This window comes from Musca autumnalis, unplaced genomic scaffold, assembly GCF_047663935.1.
Source record: "Musca autumnalis isolate F117 unplaced genomic scaffold, ASM4766393v1 scaffold_2, whole genome shotgun sequence".
NCBI lineage: Eukaryota > Metazoa > Arthropoda > Insecta > Diptera > Muscidae > Musca > Musca autumnalis.
Window position 1 is genome coordinate 42,228,056 of NW_027411755.1, and position 24,372 is coordinate 42,252,427.

Here is a 24,372-nt window from a genome sequence, read left to right on the forward strand (position 1 = left end):
GCAAAGAAGAGGACCCCAGGAGGTGGTGTCCAAAACGTCCAACTTTCCATCCCCAGTATCAACGAGAAAGGACCTTTTGGAGGACGAGAATGCGAGCTGTACTTATTTTGTAAGTAGATTATTAAGACAAGTGCTAACTCTAAGAGAATATGTTGAAAGTGTCAATCAAAAAATACTAAATTACTATTAAGAAAAAAATATCTGAAGTGCAACATTTGAAAACAGGTTGATTATTATGATTAGTGTTAAATTTTGAAAGAACATTTATTGAAAGTGTTACTCTGCTAAACTAAATTTTATATTAAGAAAAAAGTATCCAAAGTGTACAAATTTAAGAATAAATTCATTACTAGGACTAGTGCCAATTTCGTTACAAGAAAACTTATTGTGAGCGTATTTTAGAAAATTTTAATTATTATTAAAATTTCATCCGAAGTGTAATATTTGAGAAATGACTACTCCAAATCTAATCAGACCCCCAATCCTTGTATCCAATTCATCCAACATTCCCTCTACTTCCCAAGCAGACAATAAGACCGACATGGAAACTTTAGTTAGACTTTGCGTAGAACAATCCAGGGAGGCTGTTAAGAAGATGTTAAATCCTAACGGCCAAATATCAGGAATTGATCAGGGTATCGAAGATAGGCATAGGGAAAATCTTGGTGATTTAGACAAGATTCCAGACGTCGTAAAATGTTTAAGAGAATTTTCAGGAAATCCATCAGAATACAGCTCTTGGAAAAAGAGCGTGGAAAGAATTCTCAAACTTTATGAGAACTCGAAAGGAACAGCAAAATATTTCGGCATTTTAAATGTGATTAGGAATAAAATAGTAGGAAATGCCGACGCAGCACTTGAATCATACAACACCCCGTTAAATTGGGATTGTATTGTACGATGCCTCACATTGCACTATGCAGATAAAAGGGACTTATCCACTTTAGAATATCAAATGACATCTCTTATACAGGGAAATACTTCAGTGCAAGAGTTTTATCAAGTCGTCTACTCACACTTGTCATTAATAATGAACAAATTATCCTGCATGGAAATGAGCAGGGAATCCCTAGACATTCTTACCCAGACATACAGGGACAAGGCTTTGGACACGTTTGTAAGGGGGTTGAAAGGGGATTTACCAAGGTTGCTAGGCATTAGAGAACCAGTAGATCTTCCACAAGCTTTACATTTGTGTTTGAAATTAGAAAACCAACAATATCGAACTCAGTATGCAAATTCGCATGCCAAGGTTGACAGACCCCAAGCTCAAATCAAAAGAACTAACGCAAGTAGCGCACAAATTGCACCCCAATACATACCAAGCTATTTTTATCAGAATACATTACAAAATCAGTTGCCAACATTATATTATAAAAACCCAACACCAACTTACCCACCAAATTTTCCTCCAAGAAACACTCAAAATTTTTTACCGAAACACACGATAAACTCCCAACAACCACAAAAATTCAATAACATTGGTATGAATAACTACCAACTCGCACCTCAAAGACCCCCTAAACCAGCAAATAAGCCGGAACCAATGGATGTAGATAGATCTATTCACTCAAAGGTCGTCAATTACATGAATAGACCTTCGAACCAAGACTCAAGATTCCAAGCTAAAAGACCATCAACACAGCCTGGCAATCAACCATACAAAGTTCAAAGAAATTTCAATGTAGAATCAGATGAATTTCAAGACGAGGCAGACGTTAATAACTACGAAAGTGCCATCGAAACTTACGAAGATGATGCACAGTTAGAACCTTTCAATGATTACATCGAACGATACTATGGTGCTGATGACACAGGCAAGGAGGCAGAAATCGATTTCGTAGACGTTAATTTTTTAGAATAACCAACTCGTCTCTGCCATATATTGAATGCAGAACGAGTTCAGGAAAAATACTTCAATTCCTAATTGACACAGGCTCTAACAAAAATTACGTTAAACCAGAACTAGTAAAAAATCCATTACCTAACAAAGACAAATTTATAGCAAAATCTGTCGGTGGCAGCACCCAAATCACCCATCATACATTTATAAGTTTGTTCAATAAAAAAATAAAATTCTTTATATTACCTACATTGAAATCTTTCCATGGCATACTAGGGAATGATAGTTTGAGAGAGATGAAAGCTATAATAAATACCTTTGAAAATTTCATGCTTATAAACAACCGCACAAAGGTGAAAATAAAGCAACATGCCTCAAAATCGATAGACATTAGGAATACACATATGACTAGGGAACAGATAGGAAAGCTTGACAAAGTCATTGAGACCTGCAAAGGTCTATTCAGTGAACCGAATGAAAAGCTAACCTTTACAACTGCTGTGATAGGGGATATCCAAACCAAGGATGACAACCCTGTTTACTCAAAATACTATCCCTATCCTATGCACTTAAAGGATGAAGTGGAAGCTCAAATAAAAGACTTATTAGAGAATGGTATAATTCGACCTTCACGGTCACCTTACAACTCTCCAATATGGATTGTACCAAAAAAATCAGATGCTTCAGGAACGAAAAAATACCGGTTGGTCATTGATTATCGGAAGCTAAATGACATAACAATACCAGACAAATACCCTATTCCCAACCTGAATGATATACTGCCTCAGCTTTCAAAGAGTAAATGGTTTTCGGTAATCGATCTAAAAAGTGGATTCCACCAAATTCCGCTAAAGGAGAGTGACACGAAAAAAACTGCATTTTCGGTTAACAATGGTAAATATGAATGGTAAATATGGACTGAGAGCTTTAGATGACATTTTGAGGGAACACTAGGCAAAATATGCTTTGTCTATATAGACGACATCATAATCTTTGGTGAAGATGAGGATGAACATCTCCAAAACCTTAAGATAGTCTTCAAAACCTTAGAAAAAGCCAATTTAAAAGTCCAACTAGACAAATGTGAGTTTTTAAAAAAGGAAGTTGAATTTCTAGGCTTCTTAATATCGGAATCAGGCGTTAAAACAAATCCAGAAAGAGTAAAGGTAATAAAAAATTTCCCTTTACCAAAAACTCTCAAAGATCTTAGATCTTTTCTTGGACTTTCAAACTTCTATAGACGTTTTATAAAGGACTATGCAAAAATTGCAAAACCGTTGACATCGCTTTTGAGAGGGGACAACGGTCGAGCATCCAAGTACATTTCAAAGAAAATCAAGGTGAACCTAAATAGCGATGCAATAACTGCCTTCAATAAACTAAAAGACACTTTATCATCCGAAGATGTTCTATTAGCCTACCCCGATTTTAATAAAGAGTTTCAATTAACTACCGATGCTTCTAATTATGCAATTGGTGCTGTCTTATCTCAAGACGATAGACCAATAATTTTCTTATCTCGAACTTTACAAAAAGCAGAAGAACATTATGCAACAAATGAAAAGGAGTTACTAGCAATAGTATGGGCCTTAAAATCTCTTAGGAACTATTTATATGGTTCCGCAAAAATGAAAATATTCACTGACCATCTCCCACTGACATTTGCTCTAAACAATAAAAATTGTAATTATAAACTAAAAAGATGGAAAGCGTTTTTAGAAGATTACAAATATGAGCTAGTATACAAACCTGGAAGCTCTAATGTAGTAGCAGATGCTCTTTCAAGAATTCCCCAGGGGAATTCGCAAATTAATTCTGTGACAACAACACAACATAGCGATGAAAGTTCATCACAAAACCTAATACAATTTACAGATGCTCCCTTAAATGCTTTTAAAAACCAAATAATACTGTCTAATGATAGTCCACCATCATACAAATTTGAAATAATCTTTCCTACTTACCACAGACACACAATATTTGATCCAAATATCTCTTGTGACAATCTTAAATCTATACTAGAAAAATATCTGAATCCTTCGGTAACTAATTGCATAAAAGTAGTCGATGATAATATTTTAGGGAAAATCCAGGAAATATTTAAAGATAACTTCAGGCAATATAAAATGAAATACTCTAGAACCTTAGTGAAAGATTTAATAGATGAGGAAGAGCAAGAAAAGGAAATAATAAGGGAGCACCAACGTGCTCATAGGAATAGTGCAGAAAATAAAACTCAACTTCTGACCAGATGTTATTTCCCTCAAATGAACGCTAAAATCAAACGTATCGTAAAACTGTGCAAAGTATGTAAAGAAAACAAATACGAACGTCACCCTAACAAAATCATGCTTAAAGAGTCACCCATACCACAATTTCCAGGGCAAATAGTTCACATTGACATTTTTATCACAGAAAGGAAAACTGTACTAACTGCAATAGATAAATTTTCAAAATATGCGCAAGCAAAGATAATAGGATCAAAAGCGACAGCAGATGTTAAGGAACCTTTAAGGGACATATTATTATCCTTTGGTACACCTGAAATCGTTGTTATGGATAATGAAAGATCATTTAATTCTGCGTCCATAATATTCATGTTAGAGAATCAATACAATATTAAAGTCTACAAAATTCCTCCATATGCCAGTTCTGTTAATGGACAAATAGAACGATTTCATTCTACCTTAACAGAAATAATGAGATGTCTGAAATCACAAAATGTTCACACTACTTTTGACGAATTGTTGCATAAATCATTGTATGAGTATAACAATACAATCCACTCTACCATACAAAGAAAACCTGTAGAAGCATTCTTTTATAGGAAAGTTTTTTCAAACCCACTGGATCTTGAAAGGGACAGAATAGAAATTATCGAAAAGCTAAAATTGAAGCAGACCCAAGATTTAGAATTTCACAACAAAAGAAAGACGGATGCAAAGGATTATAAACCAGGGCAAAAAGTTTTTATTAAAGTAAATAAACGTTTAGGCACAAAATTAAGCAAAAATTACACAGAGGAAACTGTAAAAGAAAACAACGACACCACAATACTTACTGAATCAGGCAAAATCGTCCATAAAAACAATATAAGAAATTAAGTTTAAAATTATTTTACAGACTTTTTATTCATCTAACCCAATAAATTCATAATTAAACCTGTAAAACACAACAACCTTATAAATAAGATAAAATTCAGAGAACTTCTAAAATGTAAAAACGAAACATTTGGCATTGAAAAACCATGTAAAACATTCAATCAATTGACAATTTGTAATCATAATAATGTAAAACCTATAAATGATGATTTCTGCTTATTTCGCATTATAAATAGTAAACCATCGAATTGTACGATGGAAGAAAGAACTGATATTCCTACAGTAGAGGAAACTCTACCAGGATTAATTTTACTAAATGAATTCAACAATACTATTTACCTTAATAACGAACCTCAAAACCTCACTGGGACATTTATTGTTCAAATAAACAGTGACTCAATAAGCATAGCAAACAAAGTATACCGATTCTTTGAAATATCAACTGTTAAGCCACTACCACCCATTTTGCAACCCCAGGATGCCAGGAGAAAGAATAGAAAAATCTTTAACTGTAGAAACGGTTAATGAACTAAATCTTAGCAATACCAAAGCAATTGAGCTTTTGGATGTGAGAGATAAATTGGGATCAGCAATAAGCATGGGCTTGTCCATTTCAGCTCCCATCGTAATTGTCGTGTTACTTAAAAAAAAAAAAAAAAAAAAAAAAAAAACAATAAAGTAAAACACAACAATCATCCCATCAACCTAGCACAAAATAAATTTTTCGCTTGCAAAATTAAATGAACGTAGTGAGCCAACTCAAATAACGAGATTGTCTCAAATACCATATTTCTAGAACAGATGACGACCGGGGACGATCGTGTTTAAGAGGGGAGGTGTTAAGATAAAAAGTATTCATTTAGGCTACGCGTGTGCTGATATTGCACTAAGCCATAAAAAAGTTCATTTCCACCACTTTAAATGTTGAAATAAAAATTTAGGCTACCATTGTGCTGAGGTTGCACTCATGCAATGAGCCACAAAAAAACTTAACTTTCCAATAAACAGAAATCATCAATGGTCAATGAAGTTAATAATGTCAGCATAAAGAAGTAAAATAAAATAATCAATGAAACTAATAATGTCAGCATGAATGAAGTAAATTAAAATAGTCAATGTAACTAATAATGTCAGCATAAGTGAAGTAAAATAAAATAGTATTTAAGTAATGGTAAGAAAGAAAATGATGTTCAATAAAGTAACAGCAGAGCACGGAAGTGTTTGTTTATTTTAATGTGAATTAACTTATAGCCCACATAGAACGTACCTCCCGATTTTAGGTGTTTTGAAGGTAGTGGCCTCCAAGTATAGCCCCCATAGAACGGTACCCCCTATTTCCGATGTTTTTAAGGTTGTGGCCTCAATATTCCTCCGAAATGGCTGAAATTTGGTATGTAGCCTTCGTTGGTGGTATAAAACTTTCCTCCACGCCTTAGTCTAGCCCCCATAGGTCGGTACCTCCTTTTCCTTATTCTGGCCTCAATATTGCATCGAAATGACTGAAATTTGGTATTTAGTCTTTGTTGGAGGTAAAAGCCTTTCTGACTGAAATTTGTCGTTATAGGTCCACGTTTCGATATAGCCCCCCACAGAACGGTACCTCCCGATTTTCGTAATTCTGAAGGTTGTGACGTCAATATCCCACTGAAAGGTTGAAATTTGTTATTTAGTATTCCACGGGCTTATAAAATATTCCAGAAGAGATTTATCAGTATAGGCCCGCGGGTTCCTATATCCCCCATAGATGCGTACCTCTTGATTTTCGGTATTTTGAAGGTTTTACCGAAATATCGGAAATTTCGTATTTAGTCTTCTTTGTGTCTAAAAACTTTCCGGTAGAAATTTGTAGGTATAGATTGACGTTTTGATATAGCTCTCACGGTACCTCCCGGATTTCGGTATTTCGAGGGTTAGCCACATTTTTTTTTACCGAACTTGCTGAAATTTGGTATTTAGTCTTCTTCATAAACGAAAGGAAACTAATTGTTTAATTTTACTTCAATATAAGTCGTGGTGGTGTGTATAACAAGTTCGGCCTGGCCGAACTTAATGCCGTTCTTACTTGTTTTGCTACTCGAGCATCTGAGGGAATGGGTAGTTCTCTGAAGCGGTGATTGGTAAATTGTCAAAACCCTTGCCAATCAGCTGTCTCAGTCAGAGGTCTGTTAAAGGAGACGATGGTAGGGACGTGGTCTGAACCAAGGAAAATCACAGGTTGCCAGGACACGTCATTTATCAGACTGGCTGCCACAGTGGTGATGTCTGGCAAAATGCGTCAATCTCCTCTTATCTTAGTAGGAGACCCTTTGTTCACCGAGAAAAATTCGGAGCTACGAATTTGCACATGTAGCGCTTTACCCTTCTGGTTATTGCTTACGACAAAGATCATTATGAGTAACACCAGATTGTTATTACCCTTCAATAGCGAACTAATATCAGGCGTATAACTCATGGCACAAATATTCCCCGGCGGAATATACACATTAAGCAACTCTACCTCGACAGTTGTTGTTGTTCAAACAGTAAATGATATTTCCGTATGTTCGTTTTCCTGCTTAATCTGATTCTGGTTCTATCTTCTGGTCTAGGGATGTGGCTGCTTCGATGGGTTGCTGTGTGTCGTGCGAGCCTCTACCGCATGCTTATCAGATGTATTGAAGGGTGTTATTAATTCTTGCCCTATAGGAATTAAGGCGGCTGCACCATCTCGAACTAATCTGGTTTGTTGTGGCAGCTGATGTTCTTCAGCTGAAATAGATGGGAGATATACTCCGAGGACCGCATTCACTCGATAGCTTACCACGGACCGACCTTTCGAGTTATATGTGGTCAACAATGTTTTTTTTTTGTCTGCACGACAGGGAGTTGGGGACCTTCTTCTTACATCTCATCATGTCACAAATAGCTGCGCGGCAAGCGCGGAAGACGGTATGTTCGCGTCGTACTGTCGAATGTTACCTCTAGAATCTTGGAGTAGTTAGTGGTCGAAATTCTGTTACCATAGACCAGAACATTTAACTCTGCGCTTATCTCGGCAGTCCATGTGGTGAACAGAGGGTAGTAGACTTATTGGCGAATATTTGCATATTCCTCGATGTTCAGATTTTCACAAAGACATTAGGGAAGGTAAACGACGCCATGGTCGTAAAATTTTCTGCATTCGTAACGATTATACAGTCTGGAATACAGGAAAAGTAGAGGTTAGATAGTTACGAAGATATCACCCCATCTTGCGGAGCTCCCTGTTTCACTCTAGGCATTCACACACTTTCACTAGAGTCAAGCTCGACCGAGATAGATCTGTATCGGACAGACTGGTGTATAAGGAAGACAAGACCACATCCTCCGCATCTTGTACGATCGTTCCACAAAACGTTGTAGCCATGTCAACATTTCAAGCTACAGTTTTGTTTCCCGAATGGCGGTGACCATGATGCTTCTTCGACTCATAAAGTCTACTAAATTGTTGACTTTGTTGGGGAAACCTTTGCTTTTTCAGGTTCTGAGCAACAACATAGGGTGTGAGATGCTGCGTTTGTTGTTGTTGGCGAGAATGCGGGGCGAAGCAAGCATCGACTTAACTCCTTTCGCAGTAGTCCTGGAGACGGCTAAAACCAGAACAGCTTCTTAGGAAAACCCATTTCCTACATCTATTAAATTTCACCTATGTTGATATATTGTGGATGCGGATATGTCAAACGGAACAGATCCATGACCCGAGATTCTTCCCCATCCCGGCACGGGTCAAAAGAGCTCGGAGCAGACATTCCCGGATATATTTCCGCTTTCATGGTAAATAAACTATGCGGTCACAAACACATTATTGTCGGAGATCCATCCCAGTGAATCTGGTGTCTAGAATTGATCATCGTGGGATTGAATTTTTATTTTAGAAGTCATTCCTTCCGAGAGTTATCGTGACAACCATACCACAACTTTTGAATCAATATGCACCCATGGAGTTTCTCACGGAAAAATATATCGTTGTAATTTCAAATACAACTTTCGTTAATAACACTATGCAACACTGAAAATGCAAACAACTTCTAGTATGCATTTTTTGAAAGTACATATTTAGACTACAAAAACCCTAGTAGGGGTTTGTCCTGTCAGATCCAGGTTGGATTTTATGGCCTCATCTAAACCGGGCTAAATCTACACTTTTTTGCAATTATCAGGCCTTTATCTCAGAAACGAATAGGAATTTTGCCTTGCAGGCTTTAGCAATATTGTAGCCCTAAACTAGTAGAACTTATCTTTGGAAAAAACCACATAAGAAAAAATCCATCTAGGGCATCAAAATCTATAAAATATAGAAAATTTTACATAATTGCTGAAATTCTGGTCAGTATCGGCTAAACTATTGGGAGTTGAACCAAGTAACCTTTTGCAAATATCTTCCAAATAAAGTTCTCAACAATTCTTTAGAACATTCCGAAACTCTAAAATGCTTACTTCATGTTGTTTCAGCGGTATTTTGCATCATATCTTTTACAACACGTATTTTAAACACAGTTCACACCAACAGTTTATGCTCGCATTTCGGATTTCACTACATTATTGACATTTTTATTAATTTGTCGTTGAAAAATGTACTGAAAACAACGGCATAGAGGCATTTTACAACAATGAGATGTTCTGAAGAGTTGTGTATTACATTATATTTTCCAAAAGAAAATATTCAGAAAAAATTAACTGTTTTGGAGATACGGTGCGAAATGTATAAAAATTGTGGAATTTTTGCATATATTTTGAAATTTGGGGCAGTAAATGTAGTTTTTCGAGTTTATTATTTCTCCAAATATTTTATTCTCGTCCTTATCTACAAACTTGCTTCAGAGGTCAGAAGAAGATTCGCATTGATTTCAGAGATATAGCCCCGAATTTCTTTAGAAACTCAATATTTAACCCTGTTTAGATGGGGCCATAAAATCCGAGCTGGATCTGACACAACAAAACCCAACTAGGGTTTCTTGTCGTTTGGGTCTGTACTTTCAAAAAATCCTCAGTTCGAATTGTTTGCACAACATCACCTTAAAAATGTTGCACAGTGTAATTCTCGATCATCCATTAGACTGCCTTTGAGCGAAACTTAGAACCTATAGTCCTCGTAGGTACAGTGGAATCTGTATTTACCAATGAAAGAAGAAGTCTCGAATGATAAGTCGAGTTGTGGATAATAACAACAATGCGTATGAGTACTGTCGTCAATCATACGCTCCCATATTCATTTTGTATACATAAAATATTGAGAATAAACAATAGTTATGTTCTTCTATTCCATATATCTACATATATTTTAATATTTTCCTGACAATATTTCATTCTACCTTTTGACTAGAGGAAATTTACAGCCACATGAACAAATTACCCATACCCCCATGCAGCAGCTTCTTGACTCATGGCAAATTTCTTTTACTAGTCAAATGCATAAATCACTATTCTTAATAAACATACATACACGAATTTACCAACTACAACTACAAAAGATGTTACGTGTATGACCATGGACATGGATGGTAGGTATCCTTTTAAGGATTACCTCCTTTTTGGGTATTTTGGGGAGTTAACATCAAAATTAGTCTTAAGAATTATAGCATATTTTTCGACTTAATCGTTTTAGCCTATAAATCATTGAAATGGAAATGAGAACGAACCCTGAGTGCAGATTAAGGCAAAATGTACACAGAGAGAAAAGAAACTGAGGGGAGATACGAAAGGGATTAGAGGCGGATCATTGATGTTAAGGTTGGCAAAGAATAAACATTGTATTTTTGTATTTTTATCTAAACCTATTTAATATTGAAGACTTCAAATTAATGGTAAATAGTTGTTCTTCTTTTATCAGTGTACCCTTTCTGAACCCTGTAACATCTACCTGCATTTAGTTTCTGTCTAAGAGCAAATGCATAAAAGGAAATTTTAACTTAACAAATAATACCTATCCTCATGTATATATTTAGTATTTCAAATGCACACACAAATACAAAGATACACACACAGACACATACCATCCTTGAAATATAATAATATATGCAAGTTTACTATATGCGTTGAGTTTGTATAAGTACGATGAAATATGATTGCAGGATAACATAAATTGTATGTGCTAATGTACTTAAAAAGAGATGCTGACACAACATACACATGCAGGATGGGAAAGAGGCAGGCAACAAGGCACTTGCATTTGACTCAACACATTTGGCATATTCCATGTTAGTGTATGTGTTTTGTGCATGTCCTTGCTTTCTTGCAACATTTATTGTGGAAATGTTTTATCTTTTATTAGAGTATGGTTAGATGTTCCAACAACTATAACTAGATTCTTTACTCATCTTATAAAGAAGATTTTTGTAAGTAGAAAGTGGGATATGTTTGGGATGACCGATTATCCATCAAGCGGAAAAAAATTGTAACGGCTATGAGTGTTGACGTTAATCACAAATAGCACGATTGACCTGTTTTGAAATTCCGAATGTTGACTGTAAAAGGTTATGTTGAAAGTCGAAGATATCGATTACTTGTTTAGTTGTCCCACTACAGAACTAAAAATCCCACGGTGGTCGGTTCTAGGCGCCGGATTGACTCCGGTCCACACAACATCGGTGTTCCGGCCAACGGCTGACACCTAACATGTTTGTATTTGTATCGTTTCCGGTGTTGGGAACAATGTCTGATCCGGATTCTTTTGGTCCGTGCCGGTACGTATGGAACCCCAGAACCAATAGATGCCGGGAGTGGGTGCATCTCAAGGGCTGTTCTGGACTCGTTCGTGTAAGAGACTTCGACTCTGACTATGTTGCTGCATGCTGCTTAAACACAGGGTCAAGTGAGTCGTCGTCATCAGAATATGCGACTGCCCCACAGTCTCTCCAACAGCAGCCGCACACGCAGTACTCAACACCAGCCGTTGCTGTTATAATCCCCGAAAATGCATCCTTTTTGCAGTTCTATTGCAATGGACTCCGAGGTAAAGTCGAGAAAATAGTGGATTCTATTAGTGGGAAGAACATCCTGGTGGCGGCGGTGCAGGGACTTAAGCTCAACAACAACTGCATCAACTACAGGAAGGATGGCACTAGAAGTGGAGGTGGGGTGATTAGCTTTCCTATGGTACATGTTTGTACAATACAGACCTATTTCGCTCGAGCCTGGCTCTAATGAACCGCACATGGAATGTATGGGGGTAGTACTCAGTTGCCGATAAATAAATGTACTTCAGGTTATATTCCCAACATTATCGCGCTCTTGGAAGGTCATAACCATCTGGTCTTGGAGTATTTTAATTATCATCATGAGTTATGACATTCGGTCCTCGGAAACGACCACAGGGTTATAGTGCTGGCTCTACGTTTTGCACGGTCTATGAGGATTACCCTACAAAATTAACATAACCATCTTGTCACCGCCAAGCATAACCATCTTGTCAACTGACAAATGACTTTACCTGGCAAATCGTAGTTTCTCCTTGGTTCAGACCATCTCCCCATAATTGTCTCAATCAGCAGACCGCCCGATTTGATGACCTTTGAACGCAACACTTTCATCAATCCTTGAAAAGCTAATTGGCCTAGTTTCAAAGAGTTCACTAATACCTGCTTCAGAGATTTTCCCAACTCTTCTGATTTTCGGATAGCAGAAAGGAGGTTTCGAGACATCATCGCTGCTGCAACTGCCCGCCATATACCTGCTGGTTTAATAGCCGAAGTGAGACCAAATTTCCCAGCAGAGGCGACAGAATTAGCAAAGAGTGACCTCAGAGTCTGGCAGCTGAAACTGGAAGTTAAGAGTTTGGTCGTTGATCGTAAACGGAACTAGTGGCTTAAACCTCTGAAGAGTTAAAACATTTTAGCCGGAATAAGTGAATTGAGGGCAACGGTTAAGTCACTCTCGAACCCTCGATGGAAGATAGAACCTCTGTCACGTTTGGCGACGTTGTGCTGACTGATCCGAAGATCGGCAATTTGTAGAGCACCCCGGAAGTGACAGGTCGAAGAGAAAAGTACTACTTTGCATTAGATCTCTTCTTGCCGAGAAGGAACCATTACAATTCACAATGGATGATGTTGCTAATATCATCAGGAATACTAAATGATCCAAAGCGTTGGACCTTGATGGAATCTCAATGGTAACCAGAAATAGCTAACCGGTTGTTAAGCATGGGTTACGTAAGCAGCACATCACTACAACAGCTCTGCACGCCATCTCCACTCATATTAGTTGAGTTGAGTGATGGTGGTGCTCGATTTATCAAAAGCCTTTTTTTCCTTCAGGAAAAAAAATTCAAGCCCCGTAGTGTGAAGCAGGGAGCTACCCAAAGTGGGGTTATATCTCCGGAACTGTTTATCCTTTACCTTTCCTCTATTTCACGCCTTCCACAGATATAGCGAGTAAGAGAGGGTTATCATCGGGCACGACCGACCATGTGATACCCTACTCCACAACACCTGGGCACTATTTTCCAAAGAATTTCTGCTATATGAGTGCGACATATTTTAGCCGTCCGGTCATACATACATAATGGTAACATACCAAAACAAGTAAAAAAGTATCAATCGGCTTTGCCGACAGAGATATACCCTCAGCCTGTATATATTGATAAAATTGTTTCCCAGAAAACGTATGTATTTAGGGATTTTTAAAAATTTTGGGAATTTGAACCGACAAAAATGTTCATTAGGATTAGAGATCAAAAATTTTGCGGAGGAGATACAAAAAGGAATGGATCTACATTGACATTGACCATTATGGAAGTGCATCTCCAGCCACTACATATGGTGCCATAGGGGGTTTTTACACCCTTCGGGATGTTTGCTCCTGAAAAAACGTTTACCATCGTAATTGAGGCAGCCAATGCAAGTTGTTCAACAAAAATCAAAGTGATTCGATAGCAGGTTTTAAAGTGAACTTATCCGAAATTTTGTGTGGGAGGTACCGGATGGAGTGGACAAATATAGTCCATATTTGAACCTGATCTATATCTAGTAGATATATTAGGATGTGTAAAGTATGGACCAATTCGGCCACTCCCTTCAAGAGTTATGTATGAACAAATTTTCCGAACATTTTTGAACTTTTGTGGGGAAGTTACCTGAAGGAGTGGACCGATGTGGCTTACCTTCAAACTTAAATTATGTTTGGACAAAATATTACTAAGGCCAAATTTTGGACCGAGTCAGCAGATCCTTTCTAGAGTTATCTTGCGCTCCAACCACCTCACACGGTGTCATAGGGGTTTTTTGCAACTTTCAGGCTATTTTCTTACGAAGTGTGGACTTGCCCCTAATGAAACTTGTACCGTCGTATGAAGGGCAGTGAATACAAGTTGCTAAAATAAAAATCAGAGCGATTCGAGAGTTGGCCCTAAACTGAACTTTTCTGAGATTTTGTGTGGGAAGTACCCGAAGGAGTCGACCGATTGAGTCCATATTGAAACCTTATTTAAGTCTGGTACACGTTTCACGATGGACAAAGTATGGACCAAATCGGTTATTCCCTTCAAGAGTTATCGTGCGCACAAATTTTTCGAACATTTTCGAACTTTTGTGGGGGAGGTACCGGAAGGAGTGGACCGATATAGCCCATCTTCGAACTTAAATTAAGTTTGGGCAGAATATTACGAAAGCCAAAATTTGAACCGAATCGGTTCATCCGTCCGAGAGTTATCGTGCGCTCCAACCAGACTCAATCGACTCCAAATTGTCTGAAACACATTTCGTCCAAACATACTTGGGGTCTAAAACCATTATTTCGATGAGGCACATTTTGCCCGTATGAAAGTGTATAAAAGTGTGTATAAAAAGGGTTCAAGAGGAGGTCATAAAATTCACTTTTCCCTATATAGTCCATATTCGAACTTGTCTCTAGATATATTACCATGTCCAAAGTTATGACCAATTCGGTTACTCCCTTCGAGAATTATCGTGCTCATCATTTTAGAGAACAATTTTGAACTTTGTGGGGGAGGTACACGAATAAGTGGACCGATATGACCCATCATCGAACTTAAACTAAGTTTGGACAAAATATTAATAATTCAAAATTTTGAACCCGATCGGGTGCTTCGTTCGAGAGTTATCGTGCGCACCAGCTAGCCAGACAGACAGATATTTATCATTGAAACACCAGGAATTAAGGCGTATGAGTAGTGTCATCAATCATACACACCCATGTTTATTTCCTGTTTTATATTTCTATGTTCCTGTGTTCCATTTTTCACGGTGAACGAATACCGTCCTACAAAAACATCACCATTGTGGCACATGGTCTGATAAATTACGTGTCCTACCAGATCATTATTTCCCTTAACTCATATATTTGGTCTCACAAACATCTCCGAAGAGACATGGGAGATTTCTCTCACATCAATTAATGCAACCCGATTCATATTCGTTCAATGATATGGCACCTACTTTTATCAATGAGTCTGAACGGCGTTTCTTACGACACCAAATTACAGAGTTTATCAACAACCGCTTCGTGGAACAACCCCTCATTTCCCTTGGATCAGACCATCTTACCATAATTGTGCCCATTAGCGGACCATCCGATTTCGTCACCTCTGAACGCTGCACAATCGTCAATTATTGGCCGAGTTTCAGAGAGTTCACCAATCACCGCTTCAGAGAACTGCCCAATCGTTTTGATGTTCGGGTAGCGGAAAAGACGTTCCGAGACATCATCACTGCTGCAGCCGCTCGCCATATACCTGCTGGTCGAATACCAGGAGTAAGACCAACTTCTCAGCAGATGCGACGGGATAAGCAAATGAGAATGATGATCTACGTCTTGCCGATGTCACTCTAAGTCACTGTCGAACCCGGGAATGGGGGAAGATATGACCTCAGTCACGTTCGGCGACGTTACGTTGACTGACCTGAAGAGGTGCGCAAGTTATTTCAATCGATAGTTTGTCAAGTACCCCGAATGTGACAGGGCGAAGAGAAGAGTATTACGTCGCATCAGATCTCTTCCTGCCGAGGATGAACAACAACCACAGTTACAAAGGATGATGTTGCGAATACCATCAGGAACTCTAAATCTTCCAAAGCTTTGGGCCCTGATGGAATCTCCATGCTTGTGCTGAAGCAGCTGAATGAGCCGGGAGTGGATTATCTCCCTAAAGTTCTCAACTTGTCGCTAGCCACCCTCATTGTTTCCGAAGTCTGGGAAATGGGTAGGGTGATCCCGTTACTGAAGCCAAGGTTGCCTGCAAAATTGTGCCGATTTCGCTTTTGTCGCCCGTAGCAAACACCGTTAAGGCTTAGTCCTTCCCAGTATCAGAAATAGCTATCCATCATCGTCATGGATTCCGTAAGCAGCACAATACGACAACAGCGCTGCACGCCATATCCACATATATTTTTCAAGGACTCAACCAGAGACCGCCGTGTGACAGAACAGTGATAGTGGCGCTTGACTTATTTAAAGCCTTTAATACTGTCAGGCATTCCAAGCTGTTTGGGGACATTAAGCAGGCAATCCTCCGGCCAAGCTGGAAATGTTGGATAGTCATTTCAGTACAGTGAGATGCTTTTGTTACAATGAGATGCTTTTGTTACAGCACATGCTCGGATATTATCGTGAGGGCCATCCCAATCACCATCTGTTGGGTAGGCCCGACACAGTCAGGCAGATGTTCCTTCTTTCGCCAGTAGGGAAGATTCTAAAGGCCCACAACTTCCCCATAATGTGAAGCTGTTTCCCAGTTGGCTAACTTCAGCATGGATTCCGGAAAATCTATATGACCACAACAGCATTACATGTCATATTCACACATATCGGTCGATACCGTCAATCATGCCTACGATATTCGAGGATATCGAGAAGACTTCCTTCCTCCTGTATTTGAAACGTTGGATTAACTAAATGTGCGCCCACCGTTTTTGGAGTTCAGAAATAAGAAGCGGAAGGCTGGTTAAGTGAAACAGGGGGTTTTCCGGGGTGATATCTCTGGAACTATTTAATCTCTACCTTTTTGAAATTCCACATCCATCAGACGGCATGAAGGTTCTACTACTCCCCATGATGAGAAGCTGTTTCGCAGTTGCCAAACATCAAAGTGGATTCCGGAAATCTCATAGTACCACAACAGCATTACACGCCATAGCCATACGTACGAGGGGCAATAGAAAACCTTCTCACCTAGGCAACACGCTGTGTCGCCAGGCGTCATTTGACACTTTTTTTTGGAAAGTTTGACAGCTTTTGGCCTAAGCGTACTCAGGACAGTTTGACATACGCCCATGTGTTGTGTTGTTTACAGTGACTTGAAAAAATCACTTTGCAAAAAATGGAATTTACTTGTTAACATTTTCGCCCCATAATTTTTCACAAATTTCGACATGGATAATCACGGCAAGAGGACATCGATCAAATTAAATCCTTGTATGTAGATAATGGGTCATCCTATATCACTATGAAAAACTGGTTTAATGAATTCAATCGTGGCCGACACTCGTAAAAAAACGAAGGTCGTGAGGGTGGCCGAAAATCGGCCGTTGTGCCAAAAAAATATTTAAGCCGTGCGTGAACGAGTAATGCAAGATCGCCACGTTATATACCGTGAGATTGAGACATCCTTGGACATTTCTTTCACCAACTAAGATTTGATATTGCATGAACACCTGACCTGAAAATGGACTTTTCTTGCTAGATCCAGAAAAATTGGTCAATCGCTCAAAAAAAGGCTCTTGTGGATTTGTGCAAAGAAATTGTGAACAAAAACAATCACGGTGCTTAAAGCGGCATTTATAAGATCTTCACAGACGACGAATCTTGCATCTATGTTCAGGAGCCCGATACAAAACAGGAATTGACCGTTTGGGTCTTCGAAAGCGTGCCAAATCCAACGAAAGTTTTTCATAGAAGAAAACATTCGAAGCAAATGGTTGCCTATTTTTTCGGCAAAACTGACCGTGTGGCGACTATACGGCATGAGAAATGTAGGACGGTTAATTCTGAGTGTTACACTACAATTTGTTTGCCTGAAGTCTCCTGAGGAATTAAGAGAAACGAACAGGAGAAGACGAATCGTTCTGTATCATCATAATGCGAGCTCTCACACATCGATTCAAACCAGCGTCTGTTTGACCGGACAAAACTTGGAATTGATGGGTCACGCGCCGTACAGCTCTGACTGGGCATACAGTGACTTCATTTGATTGCAGTACATCAGGAAAAACAGGCGTGGCCAGCGATTTTTGTCGGCAGAAGATGCTGTAAAAGCGTTAAAAAACCATATTATGGAGGTGTCCCAATCAAGCCACTGAAAACAACCCAACAAATGGTCGCATGACAAACTGTCATGAGAACGCTTAGGCTAAAACCTGACGACTTTAAGGTCGTCTCTATAGACGACTTTAAGGTCGTCTCTATAGACGACTTTAAGGTCGTCTCTATAGACGACTTTAAGGTCGTCTCTATAGACGACTTTAAGGTCGTCTCTATAGACGACTTTAAGGTCGTCTCTATAGACGACTTTAAGGTCGTCTCTATAGACGACTTTAAGGTCGTCTCTATAGACGACTTTAACGTCGTCTCTATAGACGACTTTAAGGTCGCCTCTATAGACGACTTTAAGGTCGTCTCTATAGACGACTTTCGGGGATTGACCCGAAATCAGCTGCTGCCAACCCAACATCATATGCTGCTGCTAGAAAAACAATTACCAAGCCTCAATCCTACCTGCCGATCCCATCCCAAATGTCAAATAGCCGACTCTACCCTATGATAAGTAGATTGTGAACTAACCCCCGTAAGGTTTAGTGAGCCCTAGTAGCAATAGTGGACGCGACTAAGCTCCCTCCCGCAATGCTTATAAGGGTGCACACTTATGCCACCACTATAATGTGAGGACCGAGTCTTATAACCTTCCTTGCAGACGGGATATGGAATTCGAACGTTCCAAGCATTCGGTATGCGTTCCCCATGTCAGATGGCGCTAAAGAACTCAAGTAACTGGTATAACATCGGCTCCTGCAGCCTTTTTATTCTTCGATCGGTTCAATATCATCTTCTAGGATTGGATCTGTTGAGATTTGTGACGTCTCCGACATTTCGTTATCCTGCGTATGCTGTCAGTATTTGTTACCAGTTTACCTTCCTGGCCCCTACAGGATGATACGCCTGTATTAAAGCCATCAGAATGTATGAAAACCTGTAGAATTTTCGGACTTCGTTCTGTCTCCTATATATCTCCATCTTTTCTCACTCCATTTCTCTCTATTTCCCGCGGCAATGACTTTTTCTCCACTCTCCTGATCATTTCCATAAGCTGACTGGTCATTTTTCATAAGCTGGAGGTTGGAATTCTGCCTACCGAGTATTGTCAGAGTATATGCAGAGTCCAAATGGGGCGGGCGGTGACTCCCATACACACAATACTCTTCTACAGTGGATGTTCTTCATACCCAGAGCCGCCAATTGGCATCCTTCTTAGAGTTCGCCGAAGTCATCTACTGTGTTAACAAGGAACTATCCCTCTGGCGGAGAAGGGTTGATTTTGGTTAAAACTATGCGTCCAGGTGTGGAGGCCGATGCTGAATCAGTCATGTTTTCATTCCCACCCCGCCAGTTGGCACCATTCCCAGAGTTCGCCAAGGTCATCTACTGTGTTAACGAGGTATTCGGGTGTAGTTCCTCCGTTAATCCAATTCTCTTCACCTTGTTATTTGGCGAAGAAGGGTTGACTTTGGTTAAAACTGTCAGCCTTCCCAGCCATCAGCATTCTTTATAATTTTTTGTGTTGATTCATCTCCTTTAACTTCACATCCTTTAGAATCGAAGGATGTCCGCCGGAGTGGTGTGCAAAGCCTCTGTTTGAGGTCATCACTCCTGATATGGCATTTAGGGGCTATTAGGGTTGATGTTGACATTGAACTTAACTTAGCCTCTGCGGACATCAGTATGAGAGAGAAATAGAGAGAACTTGTTGAGATCAGGATTTCTCTTGGACAATTGAGGGTACTCCTTTTTCGATTTTGTTCACCACTTTGAAATTAATCCTGCACTCTCGAAGTGGACGAGGGTTTCCTTCAGACGAAATTCCTAAGATTGTGCATCGACCTACCGTAAGCCCCCCTTTTCCTAAGCCAACCGATTTACGACAATAGTTGTAGCGGTTGGTACATTCTTGGTAATGACCTTAGTCGAGCTTTTTTCTTCGTCAGTTGTGTCCTGTTTCGAAAGGTTAGTTCTACCACCTTCGGCGGATGGACAGAACTCCTGGATTCGCCACGGTCCTGGTTTTAATGTGGCCGAGGTCGTGTTTTAATGTGGCGAGGTCAGTTTATCGACAACTCGTCCCCGGATAAACTATCCTCGGCCTCAGCAGAACCACTACTTTGACTAAGACTTAGAGACACACTTTGTTCCAAAGGGCTAGCAATTGCCTGTTTCGCTTATCATTGGGTTTAGTGGGTGTTGCTTCTGTTTTTAACCGTTTTGTGGAAGACATGTGTCACAGTTTGAGGGAGGAACAGAGGTCCACCATGGCATAGCCCCCCATTAGCATGGTAAGGAGTTGATATATAAGTCTTTACTCTGTTCTACGACACTTGGTACCCAAAATGGAAACGTTGAAACTCCGAAAAGCGCCGAAACCACCAACTTGGCATCCCTGATCGCGTGACGGCCCGGCATTAGGTGGTCTCCGATTCATTTGAGATCACTTCGTGGATAGCATATGGTCGGTCAATCAATCCCAAAAACCTATATCTGCAGGTCTCAGAATGTGATTGGCTCAACTGGCTGCGACCACATAGATTCAATAGTAAGTCGTGTAGGTGCAGAGTGTTGTGCTGCTGAATTTTCAATTTTCCTCCAACAACACCCTATTTTTCTATAAATCCATTAAATATTGTTCTCATTCCTATCTCATTTTCTCAATTTAATTTATTTACGTATTTATCCTTTTTCACCTGTAATCACCTCAAGAGCGACCTTTTCTATTTGTGGCTTGTCGGCCACCAAGAGGCAGGGTACGCAGGCAGAATTCATTTTCCTTTTACCCTTAACCCCCTCTCACTCTCGCTCATTAAATACAACATTCATTGGACTGTACAATAATTTCTTATTTGAACCTTCAACGTTCGGTCGCCGAAGACTTTGGCTTGACTTGGCAGTCAGCAAGCAGTCTATTCCGTCTGCTCTTGCCATCCTGTCTTCGGAGTGTAAGGTTAAATTGTCTGTTACCTTTTATGGTTATAATGTTATGGCATTTTGTAACATAAATTGTGTTATCCTTTTGATACTTTTATGTACTTTGAGTATGGTGTACCCAAGGACATGTTCTTCCATGATGGCAGACACTTGCTGCCTGGTTTGTTTCTGCCATGCCAACAGCAGCAGCAGCTCAGTATTGTAAATCTTTTTATTTGAGGAAGAAACCAGTTGAGAAGTGTTGAACTATTTTGCACATTCAAGTGGTTAACCGAGCGTAGGATTTTAACAAGGATTTTTCAAAGTTAAGAAGGATGTAAGCATATAATAGATGACAGGTATAGAATGGTAAATGAGCATGTGTTGGTTGGGTTGTTAGGATGGATGATGATGGTGTATCAAGTCCTGCAGATGAGTGATGTATGACATTATTAGAAAATTTAAGTAGTTAGTACACAGTCATACATACGTTACAGCCTAGCTGAATATGGGTTTCCATAGAAAAACCTTAATTCCGCCAGGTTATTCAGCCTTTCCATTTCCATAAGAAATCTGTTATACAGACTGGCTGAATAGAGGTTTCCATGGGGAAACTTCAATTCAGCCTGGCTGAATAGAGGTTTCCATGGGGAAACTTCAATTCAGCCTGGCTGAATAGAGGTTTCCATGGGGAAACTTCAATTCAGCCTGGCTGAATACAGGTTTCCATGGGGAAACTTCAATTCAGCCTGGCTGAATAGAGGTTTCCATGGGGAAACTTCAATTCAGCCTGGCTGAATAGAGGTTTCCATGGGGAAACTTCAATTCAGCCTGGCTGAATAGAGGTTTCCATGGGGAAACTTCAATTCAGCCTGGCTGAATAGAGGTTTCCATGGGGAAACTTCAATTCAGCCTGGCTGAATAGAGGTTTCCATGGGGAAACTTCAATTCAGCCTGGCTGAATAGAGGTTTCCATGGGGAAACTTCAATTCAGCCTGGCTGAATAGAGGTTTCCATGGGGAAACTTCAATTCAGCCTGGCTGAATAGAGGTTTCCATGGGGAAACTTCAATTCAGCCTGGCTGAATAGAGGTTTCCATGGGGAAACTTCAATTCAGCCTGGCTGAATAGAGATTTCCCTGGGGAAACTTCAATTCAGCCTGGCTGAATAGAGGTTTCCATGTGGAAATTTCAATTCAGCCTGGTTGAATAGAGGTTTCCGTGTGGAAATTTCAATTCAGCCTGGCTGAATAGAGGTTTCCCTGGGAAAACTTCAATTCAGCTTGGCTGAATAGAGGTTTCCATAGGAAATCTTTAATTCAGCCTGGCTGAATAAAAGTTTCCATAGGAAATCTTTAATTCAGCCTGGCTGAATAAAAGTTTCCATAGGAAATCTTTAATTCAGCCTGGCTGAATAAAAGTTTCCATAGGAAATTATTAATTCAGCCTGGCTGAATAAAAGTTTCCATAGAAAATCTTTAATTCAGCCTGGCTGAATATAGGTTTCCATGGGAAATCTTTAATTCAGCCTGGCTAAATAAAGGTTTCCATAGGAAATCTTTAATTCAGCCTGGTTGAATAAAGGTTTCCATAGGAAATCTTTAATTCAGCCTGGCTGAATAAAAGTTTCCATAGGAAATCTTTAATTCAGCCTGGCTGAATATAAGTTTCTATAGGAAATCTTTAATTCAGCCTGGCTGAATATAAGTTTCCATAGGAAATCTTTAATTCAGCCTGGCTGAATAGAGGTTTCCATGGGAAAACTTCAATTCAGCCTGCCTGAATAAAGATTCCTTTAGGCGGAATAATGTTTTTTGTTTAACATAGTTACATTAAGCAATTTTAAATATTGATCGCAATCAACCTGGTCACCTCCTAACAATCTGTCAAATAATCAACAACTTTAACCTTAACTGTCATTCACAATAAAGCGCCATAATATTTCAATTCGTTTATCTCCCCCGAAATAAAATTTCGCGTTCACATGAATTGGCGCGGTTCCCAAAATAATCAAAAAAAGAAAAATCAACAAAAATAAATTGTCGTTTTCAAATAATCTTTAACTTTATCACCGCAGGCCAATAACTGGCAAATATAATTCCATACTGTGTTTGACGATGGTGTGTGTGGTGTTGCTGAAATGCTGCTGCTAGTGGTTGTTGTTGTTATGGTGGACACTTGCAACATGTCAACAACATAGCACAGTGCCACAACAAAATCTATGTTTTGTCGGTACGAAATAATGACCGTAAGGCGCGCACACTCGTTTGCTCGCCATCATCGGCATTTGGTGGAGAGCATAACCAACCATTTGTAAATGTCATTCAAAAGAAAGAACTGCAATCGGACATGTAAGTACGACTGGTTGGTCAGGCGGGCAATTTTATGGCAAATAACAGCAACAACAGCAGCGGTAACACCATAATATATCATGTCCAACATGAAAAACATGGTTCGAATGGTTGTTCTTTTGGTTTGCGGGGTTGCTTTGTTGTTGGACTCTTTAAATAATCGCCAATAAAATTTCGGTGATATTGTAAATTATCGTGGAGGTTATGGAGGCGGTATATGTTGGAGTTTGGTTGGGGGTACTCAGTTTCAGCGTCCTTAATTTGACAATTACTTATATTCGTAGATATTGTGCATTGGCCTGCCACTTCCCACTGTGTGTTAACAAATGTTGACCAATTCTCATAAAACGTAATTTCAAATTTGTTTGAAATAAACGACAAGAGTGTAGCGGAAGGTCAAAATTAGCAATGTTTCTTTAAACCTATCGAGCCGTTAGTACATTTAGCAATTGCGGGTCAGTAACACTGAACTTCAGTTTCGTCACCAAACTTGATCGATATGTAGTAAAAAGAATATCATTTCAATCGTTATCTTATAAAAGATTACCATGTGCTGGGAGGCTGGTGGAGTCGAAAGAAAGATCGACACAATACATTTCAACAACTTCTACCAATCCTAAACAAGAGAGTATCGCTTCTACCTTAATCTAATTAACACTGTAAGAATAGTTTAGGAGCAAAGCTTTTTCTCATTGAACCTGTATGGCTTTCACAGCACACGCTTTTTAGCGCAGTCTACGAAAGTTATGAGTTTGGCTCTGAACCCTAACACGCCGTCATAAAAATTTTTACTGATTTTTATACCCTCCACCATAGTATGGAGGGTATATAAGGTTTTCTTCCGTTTTCGTCTGCTACGCACGAAATGGTCGTAAGTCCACTTTTTTTGGAAATCGCGTTTTTGTTACAGATTCATACGACGATAGTACAAGTCAAAA